Consider the following 15,391-nt stretch of genomic DNA (forward strand, 5'->3'; position numbering starts at 1 on the left):
TAAAACCTAAGTTTCTCTCAAATAAAAATATCGGTTTAAGCTGAAATTTAAACTGGATGGCCACTAAATTCATTTTCATTCGTGATATTTTCATAGTTTCACATGTGATTTAAAATCTACTCTCCATAACAAAATGTAAGACGTTTTTTATGCTCTATGCAAAACCAAAAATGTCTTACATTTTGGTACAGAGGTAGTATTGTTTCTCTAGTGTAGAGTGAAAAGAGGCTACGTGGCAGAGAGGGGAGAGAAAAATATGATGTTGCTAATTAAGACAAAAGTGAAGCATGTCAAAGAACGATTAAATGAGAAAATGTAATGTTGTAAGAGTTAAGTAGAAACTAAAACAATTCAAGTATTTCTATATTATGGTTATGAGGTGAATAGACCGACTTAAGGCGGGAATGTGAAGTTCTCTCGTAAAGTACCATATCTCCCATATCCTTCGCACCGTACCACTATGCATGGCTTCCAACAATTACATCTTAAAGCAACTCTAGCCGAGTAAATGTAAGTGCCCAATCAGCATAATAACCGTCAATATGACAATCGCGACCGAAAAGGGCACTTCAGAAAGTCGCCATCTGGTGCTACATCATCTTAATTTTTGAAGGGTCCTCCATATTTGTTGTCTTTGAGCCGTCATTTGGAGTGCACTGCGTCAGAATCACTGCCCTGTGTCCACCAACGCCGATGAGACTAGGAAGGGCGCCTTGGTGCAGCACTGGGTCAAGGATGTGACCGGGGGCGGAGCGTCCGCCACGGCTCTCTCGTCGATTTTTGCATCGCTGGGTACCTCGGCTATCTCGGAGAAGAAGTTGTTAACGTAACTAGATGACCAGTTGCGCCAAATGGCGCAAAGACCCGTTTAAAACCATGTTTGTGTTGAAAATATTTGCATTTTTTCAATAACCGTATATTTGAGTACATTTTGTAAGAACTTATACCCCTATATATAAAGGAAATTAGATGCAAATATTTTCTTAAGGTAATAATGCCACAAATTAGATCATCGGTAGGTCAAGATAGTTGAGTCTACAATTAGGAATTTTGAGTAGCTGTAAACTTGCATTAAAAAAGAGTAAACACAAGTGACACAATAAAATGCACTTAATACATGAACTCGTGAACATTGTGTACAGGAGAAATTAATAGAAATAGTAGCCAATTACATCATATAATTTGGTTCTATACTCTTTTGTGTATATATCCTGAATACTACCCCTTTGTGATCAACTCTTTGTGTTTCGAATCAAATGGCACAACTATTGGCCCTTGTGGAAAAAGAAAGGACTCTGTAATACTCATAAATGTAAAAGGAAAACATCATGTGATGCATCTCAACCTGTGCAAAACAATGTAAAAACCATACATGCTATCTACATACTCATTGTCTAGCGAAGCATAAGTAGCCGGGAGACCCTGTACAAAAGAATTGACAATTAGCAGAAAGAAGGGACCATGTACAAAAGAATTGACAATTCGCAGAAAGAAGCATTCCATCAGCTGTCTAGACAACCATAAAACAGTAAGTGGCAAAAGCCCCATCAGAATTAGCATTTGCCGTCTAGTTTATGAGCTAAACTTGAGCATTCACTGATCGATGAAACATATTAAGCATCAGCTATAAAACAAACTCTATTTTCCTAATAAGACAACATAGATATGAAATGGGCAAACTCTATTTTGCCATCCAGTTTATGAACTAAAGTGGAAATCTATGGTCACTAAATTTTAGGCACTTTTTTTAGCAAACACAGTTTAGGATGAACAATGGTCATAAGACATGTAACACTATTTAGGAATGCATACATGAAAGTCCTGACAATTGAGATTTTTAATCTGGGACCAATCAGATATATGCCGGCAGCTAGAATTCTAATTGGAGTCATTCCCACCAGAACGTGCTTTGTATACTAAATAATAAGATGAATTGTTTTGGGTTTATAGCCGCCATAATCAAGGCTCTAAACCTGATACTATTTGCATGATAATGGGGTGCTTTCACACATCAGCATAAAACTAAAGATTCATTCTTATCCTGTAATAGAGATACTATTCTTTTCACAAGCTCTTATTTTTCTACCCATACTAAGTTGTGCCCCTGTTTACTGCTGACACTACAAACTTTAGCTTATGTGGGTGTAGACAATATATAAAACATGAACCTGGCAAAAAATGCAAGGGATTAGCTGAATACATGATGCTACGGTACACATATTTTTCTAACTGGAAAATAAGCCTATTACTTCCTGCTCTCAGATTTTAGTTCATTTCTAAACTCTGCATTATATACAGACAAGCACACTACATCTATATTCTGCTATAACACAGATTATTGTTACCTTACTATGCTCTTAATCATTATCAATTCGTAATGGAAACAAAATACCCTATCCGCTATCAAATGACATTGTGAATTGCAGTGTACTGCTACGCTTTCCCACATGCTTTGAAGAATGGAACCTAACAAGGAAAATGCAAGGGATGCCGAACAAAACTCTTGCTCCATGCCTAATTTGTAGATGAATTGCCATGGAGGCTTGGCGAGTAACCAGCAGTAAGTAGGTCAAAGCCTCTTGAACCATATGAACCAAAGATAGCAGCGAGCGTCAAGCCGGAGACCATATGAACCAAAGATAGCAGCGAGCACCCAGTAGACGAGCATATGAATTAAAGATATTCGCTATATAACCAGTACACTTTTCAGTATAGCCTGAGATTATTGTACTAAAGGGTGCATCTAGAATCTGGATCATGCATTCATGTTTGCCTGCAGAAAATAGGATGGGGGCACACTGAAAAATACATATAACTGAAATAGATACAGAAACCGCGACACTTATCAATTAATATATGGGCTTAGAAGGGAGCGGTAAGGCCTTTTTTGTTTTGAAGAGACCATGTAGATGTAAATATGAGCATGCTCGTAAATATACGATAAGAGTTCATGTCCAGGAAGCAGAGTAAATCACTGAGGACATGCACCTTCGATCTGGATAGTACCAAATTTACCTTGCCATCACAGGTAATATCTGATATAAAAAAAACAAAGAGAGGAATACCTGGCTCAAATTCAACGATTAATTTTGTCGTGTGTTATACTGCTCCGATACATTTCCAGCAAGGTTATATCTTTCATTGGACTCAGTAGCTTTATCCATTGGAAGAGATCGATCATATGACAGCTGAAAGAAGCCGGGACAGCGCAAATGAGAGCTCACGAATCAGATATTTCATAATCTTGCCTTGAGCGCACACAATCTTAGGGAGCCTGTAATTGTTTCCTTTATATTAGATACTTGCACAAGATCCCTTAGTGCAGATGATTCTATGCTATGTATGATCTGCAATAATAAATAAGTTCATAAGCAGATGTAGCAGATCAGTTGTACCATAAAGATATGATACAGTAATAGAGCACCAGCAGATTCAGAATTAAAGAACTACATTCATAATTAAAGGGTCACTCCAGAGGCCTTTGTTAGATCTCAGGCACCCTGCCTGGTTAGAGCATGTGCAAAAACCACCGAAAAACTCTGCTAATTGGCTGCAGATATAATCTGGTAAGCCTTGCACCACACAGTTACCCAGTAGAACATCTTCAGGTAGTGTGAAGCCTGCCTCATATAATATATCGGACCAACTTATAGCTCAAATTTCAAAAAGAAAATAAGGGATATACTGAGGGGACAAGGTGTGAGCTCGCCTGGAGAGGAACAACATGGCACATCTGTATACAATATCTTTAGTACAGCAACACAGCCCGGTGCCGCCATCGTTGTAGGAGTCCAGCCCACCCAAACCTAGATGCCTGAAAATAAATAAATCAGGAGGACATGAATTAGAAAGAGGAGCTCAGCAAGGAAGTGCAACCACAATGGCAAAGAACAAGGTGACTTCAATGAAATGGATAATGGACAGACAATGCTTTTCTAAGAAATTTTGAATACCATCATTGAAGCTTTGTTCTGAACATTGATCTAAATTTAACTTAGTCAACCAAAGGAAGTAAGATGGTCAAATCATACCTAGCTACATTTTTCTTTCATGAAAGCATGACAGTACATGTCGGTGGCATCTAGGATAGCATGAATAACCTCTTTAAAAGAGGAGCCACACCACTATGATGAACTTGGGTTGTGACAGGATTGACTTTGTATATCACATAACTTTTCAAGTCGATAAATATTTGCAAAAGTCAGTCTTAGAAGTCACGGACATATAATAAAAGCAGTGAAATGAGCAGCGAGTGTCACATGTATTCACATACCTTGCCATTCTGCAGATTCTGGAGGTCTCCTAATGCATTTTGCCTTGACTACAACATGAAGAGAAAACTGTCAAAGCAACCAGAGTACCAGATTACACGTGCTTATGGGTAAAGATATAACACGAATATTCCTGTCACCCAATCTACACGAAACATCACCTGAATCAGGCAGTGAGTTGATATCGACATATGAAAGAAAGGAGAAAATTCCTTTCTACATGAAAAAACATTATCATCAGCCATACAACAGTCCATTGACCTATTGCACCCCTTTTGCAAAGCTAATTAAAACCAAGAATTAGTAGCCGTTTTATATGCATGTAGATAATTTTATTATTCGCTGGAGAGAAAACAAATGTTTTGATGCCATATTATTCAAAGCCACTCTCAATAAAGTATTGAGATGAACACTTTTGACTAATCTGGAATCGCGGAAACAAAATGTAATATCTAAACGAACAACATCCACCTTGAGGACTGATGCATAAGCAATGACCTCTCATAGAACCGTATCCATGTCAAGTAGGTTATAAACATGACACAATTAAATAATATGTAGTAGAGGGAAATAAAGATAAAGAAAGATATCTTTGTTCTTCATACATCTGCTACGAAACAATGTGAATTCATGTCTCTCACCAAGGACAAGGAATCTTTTACCTAGTTAGAAAATTAAAAATCATGAAATGGTGGACTTGCGACTGTGTGACTGCATAACTGGAAAGACATAAGCTATACATAAAATCTTAAACTTGATGAATGTGAACATTCAAGAACATAGAAACATATATATGAGAACTCTGTTGGCAACTATCCATAAACTTTATATCATGCTAGTAACTGAGGTACAGTACATATCACAAATGTGACATTGTACTGTAAAACTATATAGTAGAGGTAACATGGAAAGTATGTATCATATAGATCATCAGAAGTATTGATTTATTCAGTACTTTGTGTCATCGACTTATCTTTACTATTATTTTTTCAGAAGGAAATGCTCCTTCTGCCGCCACACATACATGCTACTACTCTGTCCCATAATATAAGAAGTACAGTAGATTTCCTTCTATTTGAAAACAAAGTTCAACCGATGTATGGTACGAATCAACACAGCAAACCAGGAGCTCCATTTGGAATTGGTAAACAATAGAAACTTGGAGACCACTCAATGAAGAAGCACAAATATAAGAAATGAAACTGGATCTTGCCTGAACAAAGTTAGGGGATGCATTTTAGTTATCTTGAAGTCTGAACCCTAAAACAAACATGTCTGATTTGCATCCTCTCAAACAAGGAACTCATTTTGCTGCTTCTCTGCAATTTTTTTATCAGACCGCAATACATACTCTATTGTGCACGTTATGTTTCAGTAAGCACATATTTTTGTCAGAACCATATGCTAATACCAAGGAGTGTGAGCTGTTTATTATGTTGGAAATCTGTTTCTTATCTACTCTAGCAATTTATACCAGATGACTATATAACATGAAGAACATTAGATCTTATGCCCTTGAGCATTCCTTCATGAGTGATATCTCATCAATATATCTTAACATGTTTAGACCTTCATCAATAAAACTCCCAGAAATAATAACTGGATGCAACCTCCCTCTAGGTAAAGTGAAAATATTTTTTTATTGAAGTACACAAACCAAAAATGCGCATATATTTCTATTGTTACAATTGGCCAACCTGCATCTTAAAAATTAAAATGCAGAAACAAACATGAACGTGAGAAAGAGATTATTCACCCCTTCCTTTTTCGTCAAGCTCTTTCACAAGATCCTTTCTCCCCGTTCCTATCTCAGATCTGAAATTCCACAAGATTATTTCTCTTCTTTTCTAGCTCAGATCTGAAAAAAAAACACAAACTGAGAAATCAAAATCGTAGAATCAGAGAACTGAGATAATAACTTGGGGAGGAGGGGGTAGCAACCTAGATTGGGGATGGTGATGATGGACAACGAGTCCTCCACTCCACCATGACGCGAGCGCCGCCAGGAAGTCCTGCTACTCTGCTCCCACCCCCCACCGCCATCCTCCTCTGCGCCTCCATGCCCACCACGAAGACCATGTTGGCCCTGCTCTCCCATGGCGGCGTCCCTCCTCTCCATCTCTCTCTCTCCTGCAGATCAAATCGAGCGCCGCCGCCACCGCCCTTTGCTTGCAGGTTGCCATCGCCGCCGGAGAAATTCTCCTCTGCGATCCGCACGCCTCGGATCCGCTGGATTTGGGATGAGGAGGGATGGATTGGTGAAGGGGACGAGGAGCTAGGGAGGCGGCTGCGGGGTGGAGAGGAGCGGGACGGGCGGGGCGGCGGGTGAGCGGCTGGGACGGGGCAAGCGGGACGGGCCGGGCGGCGGCTTTGGAGGGAGAGAGAGACGAGAGGGGCGCGGGGCGAGTGTGCGATGGGCAGAAGGCTAGGTTACCTCCAGCAGAGCGGCTACCTTTTATACAGCCGTATGCAAAATGATGAAAATGCCCTCGGCGGGGCACAAAATTAACAGATGGTGGCAGCAGTACTGTTCATAGCGTTTATAGGGCGACGTGGAGGCAACGGTTCTGTCTAGGAGTTCTTCAAAGTTTATATGTTCAATGTCTCCTCAAAACATAGATATCTCTTGAGAACGTAAGTCCCTCAGTGTATGTGATGTGCTTATGTGGTGTTATCGTGCTTGTGATAGGCTCCGTAGGCTCATCCACGGCAGGTTTAGCTGGATGATGACATGAAAACTGAAGCTCATGACAGGTGGGTCCCATTTCCAGGAAATTTCATGCAACTCAATTTTTAACAATTCTGAGTTTACGCATGGCCTCAGCAGCCTCTGAATTATTGTACCCAACCACCCAAGACGTTCTGAATAAAATTTTGCCGCGACGATCTTCGCCCGTGCACGACGTCTCAGCTAGTAGAGCGCCATGACCTCGACGTACCGGCGGTGCGTACATACGTGTCACTGCGCCGGGGCATGGCACATGCATGAACTAGGAGGGATCATGATTGTGCCCAGTGGACCGGAGCGGCCGTTCCAACCGAAATTTGTGCGTCCCTTTGGGTTGCGAGATCGCATCATCGCCTCTCTAACAGGCTACATGATTACATCACTACATGTACTAGTATGTATACACGTGCAATGCACGTCTTAACAGAATTGTTCCTATGATTCTATTAAAAAAAAGAAAATAATCATATAATACTTTGCAATGAATTCAGAGCAAAAATAAATATTACCATGAATTACAAAGGTGTGATTTTCTGCTAATATTATGTATAGTGGTGGTCTTTTGCATTTTACTGGGCTGCAGCGAAAAACGCCATAGTCCAGCCGAACACGCACGTAGATCAATCAATCGATCAACTGTCCAAGGGCAATCCCCCGGAAAAAAAAACTGTCCAAGGGCAAAACAATAGTTAACCACACCTACATGTGTGGGCTACTGAGCTTTGGTCTTCCCTATATTTGGTGTAGTTGGTTATATAAATATATTTCTATACAGACTAATGATGCAATTAGCTGCGGCCATTACTCGATGTACAGTATACAACCCACTCGTCTCCGCCCCTGTCTCGGCTCTTTGCCTGACGCACTGGCACATGCAACATGGCCAGAAGAGAGAAGATGTGACACGATTGTTCTAGAAACCAGCCGATGCAGCTGCAGGCTACTGTTCACTGCGAATCCTTTGAGTTTCAACCGTTAGATTTATGAGACCAATGGCTAGGATTGATGTTGTTGCTACAATTCAAAACTCGTACACTATATAGTATAGTAGTATGGATATAGTAGTATGGATATGGATAGATCATGTCTTATTCTCAAGCACTAAGCATAATTATCATTTTTATATTCCCTCTCTGATGCATACAGGAGTGGGGCAAATGCATCCATCGTCCTTTCTGGAGCTTACTTGTACTACCCGTGGACTATCAAGTGCTATCAGCTACTACTGCCTTTGATTGGCGCCCCACGCATGTTCTTGCATCAGACTAAGATTAGATTTTAGAGGCTAATTGTACCCAGCTAATCAGAAAACAAAGTGCCTTTTCCTTAGCGTATTAAATTGGCTACAAGTCACACGAATCTATGGTTGAGACGCCGTGCACGGGCGCGGATACATAGGAATGCTGCGCCGTCAGCCACATGCTTCCATATGCCACACCGTTGTGGATTCATCATTTGCGTTTGCAAGGTACCCACTACGTACGCTAAGTAAACAAATCATGGCGATCGCATGACCTTATGTGCATACTACTTGGCATGGGTACTTGGCACGTAGAGCATCTAGCTAGGGCACATGACCAGGCCCGATTTGGTGCATGCACCACATATGATTAGCAACGATCGGTGAATGAATATGCTTACAAGCATATAGATCTTGCAACATCGTTCCATTCTACCTACCGCAAATGGAATCTCTGATCGGTGAAAGGATAAAAAAAAAGCGGTATAGTATTAGGTAGCAGGCTTAATCATAGCTAATCATTTTTCGTCAAACACGGCGCTAGTTAAAGATGTGCACCATTTCAATTGTGCGTCTATGGCTGATCATGCATGTTGTTCACACTCAATAAGATTCAGTCGTGGTATTTTACACTTCACAGCAAAAGGACAACGCAAAACTGTGCCATGGATGTCAACCACGACCACCCATTTAACTATGCAAACGACAAAAATCAACGATGATGAAAGTAAGTTCCTGAATTATGTTAGGAGAAACCATTATATTTTCCATATTCTTTTATGTTGGTAAAAGTCATGTCAAAGAAAAACTTTTTTTTGCGATAACTGCGCCATGCATGTTAACCTCAACCACCCATTTAACTATGTATGCAAACGACAAATCAACAACCATGAAAGTAAGTTCCCCAATTATGTTAGGCGAACCCCCTATGTTTTTCATGTTCTTTTATATTGTTAAATGTCATGTCAAAGAAAAACTATCATTCATGTGGGAAGTTGGGTAGGTTTTTTTTTTTTTGAGGGAAGTGAGTTTGGTAGTTCTTTTTTCAGGGAAGTAAGTTGGGTAGTTAGTACAGATGGTCATGGGTAAGTTGTTGCTAATGCCGTAAACTTGGTGTCTTGTATGTCTTTTTTTTGCGAGAAAATTTTTGATCTATTCATCTTTAATCATGGCAATACAACGAATATCAAAAATAATAAAAATTACATCCAGATCCATAGACCACCTAGCGACGACTACCAACACTGAAGCGAGCCGAAGGCGCGCCGCCGTCATCGCCCCTCTATCGCCGGAGTCGGGCACAACTTGTTGTAGTAGACAGTCGGGAACTCGTCGTGCTAAGGCCCCATAGGACCAGCGCACCAGAACAGCAACCGGCGCAGATGAAGAATAACGTAAATCAGAAAGATTCAATCCGAAGACACACGAACGTAGACGAACAACGATGAGATCCGAGCAAATCCACCGAATATAGATCCGCTGGAGACACACCTCCACATGCCCACCAACGGTGCTAGACGCGCCGCCGGAACGGGTACTAGGCGGGGAGACCTTTATTCCATCTTCAGGGAGCCGCCGCCGTCTCGTCTTCCTGAGCAGGACATAAACCCTAGCAAAACTGAAAGAAACGACTAAAAACGGAGCCCTCCCGCCGGCCCTTGCCGAGATCCACCGCGCCTCCATGGCCCTAGGGCCACCGGAGAGGAGGCGGACCTGCAGCGGCGACGTCAGGGGCAGAAACCCTAACTGTTTTGTGGATGAAGGAGAAGGCGGCGGCTAGCCTTTCCTTCGAGGGAAGGAAAGAACGATGTCCGCGTACATTGCGCTAATGGCGTCTTGTATGTCTTATCATGGATAGTTTTTATTATTACGTGCCTAGGAATTAATGTTTGGCCACCATATGACATTATCTTGGTTATTATAATTGGCTGATAGACGTCAGAGCAGAACAAATTTATCAATAAGCAAAAAGGCATACATTATCTTGACACATTATTGTTTTTTTTTGCTAGTAACGCATTATTGTTCTTACACAATCAGAACCTAGCTAGCCACATCCCATACAACTCAAATTAATAATTTTGGTATTATGGATGCTAATTAGGCTCCACATGCTATACAGCTTGAAATGCACCAAAACAAATGACACTCTGTCCTAAATCAAGAAGACTTTTTTCTAATAATTCATGGGTACACACTTGAGTAGTACTACTCCACCACAACGTACGCTGCACAGAAGTTGACAAGCAAGATTAACAAATTGGCTTCACTTCTGTCTCTTTTTCTCCCGGATTCGCTGGCACGAAAGATGCAAAGACCTTTCGGACGCTTTTGCTGCACGCACTCTCTTGGCTCTTAATGTAAGTCCTTGGATGATATTAACAGGAACTAAAGCTTGTAAGCATGCATGTGCTAACTACCGGTGCTGTAAACGAGGCATATTTATACAAGTTTATGGATTTTATGCCTGCAAAATATATGTCGTTCTGTAAGATCTGCGCCTCGGCAGTGGCAATCTTGAGCGGAATCTCTCTCGGGCTTGATCGAGGGCGCAACATGTACCATGTGGCAGGAGAACAAAATCGAGGTAACAAGAGATCCTGATGCCAAGAGGCAGGAAAACTGATGCTTATTCAGGTGCTGTCTGCAGGGTGGGATAACACGTCAGTTTGCAAATTTCTGCATATTCTGAAAACTCGTGTTGTGATGGAAAACAAGCTGAATATTTTGCACAAAGAAAAGCTGCATTGTGAATCTCAGAGCTGTCAGCAGCTTTCGACATCATCGCTTGGTTGATGAGACTGCTTAATTAACACAAACATATTAGAGTTATAAGGGGGTTTAGGGTGTTAGACAGTTGGTCAGGATGCAGAAGAAAATACTACAGGAAAGTGAGGCATCATTGTGATCGCTCAGGCTGGGGCCAGACAACAGCCAAGAATGTTGATTGGACGAAGTGCTAAACTAGGCCGGGGAGCTCGCCGCAACTTGCGATGACGCGGCCCGTCTACTTGTTGTTTTCGACCGTGCCGGCAACGGAGTACCACCGTACGTACTACTTCTGTCCTCCGTGAAACACCGACAAAATGGCAAAATGGTATTGTATGAATCGATGAGCTACCCAACACCAGAATCAAGTAGGTACTCCTACTGTACTTGTGTCCTCCCGTGAAACACCGCCAAAATGGCACGAGCCGACCGACAGCTCGCTTGTACCAGGATCAAGTCAAGTCGGTACTACTCACGTACGTACACGAGCCAACTCCACCGCGCGACCCCAAATAAACGTCTGTTTTGTTCGGATTCTGTTTGTTTGGGTAGGGCAATGGGTCGTGTTCGGCATATTTCAAGATGCGGTGGCCGTGCATCCAGCGCGCGGACGCATCCCGACCGCATCCTGTCCGCGTACATTTTTCTTTACAAGTCCTTAATTTTTTTTCATCATTCATTTTTGGTACATGGAAATACATCATTAAATTTTGACTAGTAAAGCAAGATTAAAGAAAACAGGAATCACAAGAATACATTTTAGAAGATACCCAACTTCCATAACTGCTCTGTTGAGTTGGGTTGGGGCCTTCTCGATGCACTCATTGTTGATCTGTGGAGGATGCTCGATCTTGCATGCTTCTTTATTCTTCGAGTCTAAAGAAATCGATGTTGCTTCCTCACATGTAGCATCGTGTCTAGCCTCTAATCTAGCAACAAATACACTTGTCTCATCTACAACCTCTATCTAGATAAAAGTGCATGAACATCTACTAAATTTCGCTCTATCAATATATCGATATACTCTTCTTCCAAATACCAAAACTTGCATCCATGCTACACAATAAAATTTGAAGTAGCACAACTAGTCAATTCTAGAGCACAAACCGAAGCTAAAAAGAGCACATACCCCATCGCTTAAGCATTTGATGAACACCCATCCGAGATGTTCCGGCGTTGTAGACACGCGGCGCACAACCTTCTTTGGGCAGTGGTCGCACTTAATGAGTGGCAACGGTGCGCCGACGAACTTTTGGGCAAGCACCGAGTCCGGCCGACCGCCATTCGTGTATCTGCCGGCGGACCACCGACGGTGCAGATCCGAGCGGCTAGAGGAGGAGCCACTGCCTGCATGTGGCCTTGCGGCCCTGCCAGGGCCTTCCGGCGAGGTGCCCGGCCAGTCCGTGGCGCAGCGCGGCCTCCCACAGCCGGGCGAGTTCAAGACCGACCGAATCCGCCCCAAATCCGGCCGGCGGGTGCGCAAACCAGGTGGTCGTGGTTGGTAGCTCGGTGACGCCGAGGGAAATGGGCTGGGTGAGCGTGCGTCCAAGCTGCACGGCTGCAATGGCGGCGGCGGCGGCGGCGAGGGGAAGAGTGGAGGGGGGTGCGGTCGGAGGGAGGGAGGGAGGAAGGGAGCGGATAGAAAAAGGCGCGCTCTGTGTCACCAACGGACGGGTCAAGGGAGGACACGCGCAGACGGCTCGCGCGTCCGCATGGTTTTGCGTTTCTCCCCAAAGCGGCGCAAACTTGAGCTAAGGATGGGTAGAAAGCGGACACAAAATGAACAAAAGTCTGTTTGCTCTCGCGCGCTGGACCGTCAGCTTCGTCTGTTTTATCCTATACGAACGCGCACGCGCAGAATGAGATCGCGCGGTGGAGTTGGCCTTAGTATGCGCGTCAGTAGTACGCGCGTCCGTCCATGGTTGATCGGAAATCGGAGATGTTGTCCTGATCGACTACTCATGCATGAGAAGGATCGAGGTGTAGTACGATTCATCGTACGACGGGAAAAGCAACCGTTGGCTTGTCCCACTAACAATAACTCAATTCTGGCTCTTGCTGTAACTTGTGAGTCTTGGCAGCAACGTACAGTACGTGCGTACGCGGTGGACCGAGAGGTTAATTTCCAGCTGCGCGCACACAAAAGACACTGGATCAGCCGACCAGTTCACACTGCAGCGAGCATGGACGCCACGCTCTCTGCTAGGAATACGCCCGTCCTTGGAGCTTAATAATGCACGGATCGGAGACGGACCGCGCCGGCAACCACCTTCGGCCTCGTTCGCTTCAAAGGATTCTAAACCATATGAAAAATTAAAAGCGTAGGAACAGGGAAGCCTTGTAGGTACAATACGGAGGAACTGAAATTAGAGGAAAGAAACAGTGGTTGTGCGTTCTGAACGCCGGATGGATAAACAGAGAGCTGCAACAGTCGTACTAGTCCTAACCACACATTAGCAGAGCTGTGCTGATTTTTAATTCGCATGCTAGCCATTCTTCTCTCACACATGGACCCACACTGCATATTTTATTCAGCTTATCAGTGGGCAGCCTCGGGCTTCCGCCAAAAAAAGAGATCAGGGTAGATGTGTCGATTCCTATGGAATTGACACTGTTAGCAATCCTTTCCTACGGTATACTGTAACGAATTCCTTTGTAACGAACACAGCAAAGGGAAAAGAAACCATGGAATCCACAATTCCTTTGGAATGTCCAGAAATCCTGTAAAGCGAACGGGGCCGAAGACCACACCCAGCCAAAGCCGCAGGATTTGCCGTATCGCGCTCCGCTGCGCTCACATTTTTCTACCCATCAGCTATCGCCGCCGCGTCGGCCGCGTCCCACTGAACTTGGGTGGGTAGCTAGGCGCCGCGGTATCATACTCGTATCGAGTTCCGTGTCCTGGAGCGAGCCGGTCGATCGGCGCCCGGTTGACCGGCACCGGCAACCGACAACGCCACGCCACGACCTCCCGGCGCCGAGCTCGGCTGCGCACGTTGCTATCGCGCTCACCAATCGATCCGTATGTGACGCTCGCTGCCCTGCTGATGCTGACATGTTCGTGTAACTTATCATGTGGACTGTGGATTATTTTGTAGCGTTGCGCGTGCTGGAGCGGCGAACAGCGAGCGTTTTGGGCGTGACAAGGACCCGTGCGGATGCGACCACGAACCGAGCGTGATTTCAGTGGTGCGTGCATCGATCTACCGTCAGTTGCTCCTGGATAATGAATTTTTTAGACAGGCATTACAAGTCGCCAGAACCTGCTAGTATTACTTGTTAGAGTCGTCAGAAGAATCAATGGAAAACCGTAGCGTGGGTAGGGAGCGTGTCTTGTGAACCGAGGGCAGTTAATCTAGATCACGGCTTCGATCAGGGGTCTGATTCTTCAGGCAGTGAAAGGCGCCCGGCCGGCCTGGTGCTCAGCATTGATTGGAAAGGAAAAAGAACTCGTGTGGCAATTACCGAAAGGCAAAGCTTCATCACCGGCCGGACCGATCAATGCATGCCAAACAAGACATGTACTACTACTTAATTAACAACAGTTGTACTTGCAATTGACTGTACCTGCACCGCACTACTATGACTACCTTGTAATCAAACTGTACCTGGACTGCGCTTCTGTTACTAGGCTACAATTATAGTCCTCGGGCGACAAAGCTTGTTGGAGTATATCTTTTGAGGAGAAAACAGCGTTAATTACAACGCCATGACCAAGCTGAAGCTCTACATGTACACGGCATTGCAATGCTCGTACCTTTAGGTAAAAAACTAGCACTCATGCAACACCCACAAAGAGTTGGCCAAGCCAAGCTCGGAGGCGTGCTGCGTGGCCCGAAAGCTACGAGTCCGACGAGAGACGACGCCAAAACCCGGGCGGGGAGCACATGCATGCGGCCGGGATCGATGACTGCCGGACAGCGTCGGGCCACATGCACCAGCCCACTGCACAGAGCCTCCGCCACCGGCAAAATTCACTGTTTTGACCTTTTTCGTTAGTTTAGCACGATCTGACCTTATATGCAAAAGTTTTTCGAATCTGATCCTTTTCCCACCGTCGTTGTCTATGGCGGTAGGGTAACACACCCTACCGCCAAGGCCTTTGGCGGTAGGACTTACCTGCACCGTCACTTTCATTTTTTGCAGAATGGAACCTACCGCCGTAGTCGATGGCGGTAGGACGTGTAACCCTACCGCCATAGGCTATGGCGGTAGGGTTTTTTACAAAAAATAATCTTTTATTGCATGCGTGCCCTTATTATAATTACATGCATGCCCCTACCGCCAAAGACCATTGCGGTAGGGTTCTTTTCACACCGAACGGGCGTGACGGTGTAAGTAAGTCCTACCGCCAAAGGGCTTGACGGTAGGATGTGCTATCCT

The 15,391-nt window shown here is 44.1% G+C and overlaps 1 long non-coding RNA gene across 1 annotated transcript; it reads right to left on the bottom strand.

The window, feature by feature from the left end:
* Positions 1 to 1,102: 1,102 nt before the first annotated feature.
* Positions 1,103 to 6,677, bottom strand: LOC123046977 (uncharacterized). The gene is made up of 3 exons (XR_006422701.1): positions 6,213 to 6,677; positions 4,274 to 6,129; positions 1,103 to 3,814 (listed from the first exon to the last, which is right to left on the bottom strand). It is a non-coding gene; the product is annotated as an uncharacterized lncRNA (long non-coding RNA).
* Positions 6,678 to 15,391: the final 8,714 nt, after the last annotated feature.

The sequence above is a fragment of the Triticum aestivum genome, chromosome 2B (genome assembly GCF_018294505.1).
Source record: "Triticum aestivum cultivar Chinese Spring chromosome 2B, IWGSC CS RefSeq v2.1, whole genome shotgun sequence".
Lineage (NCBI taxonomy): Eukaryota > Viridiplantae > Streptophyta > Magnoliopsida > Poales > Poaceae > Triticum > Triticum aestivum.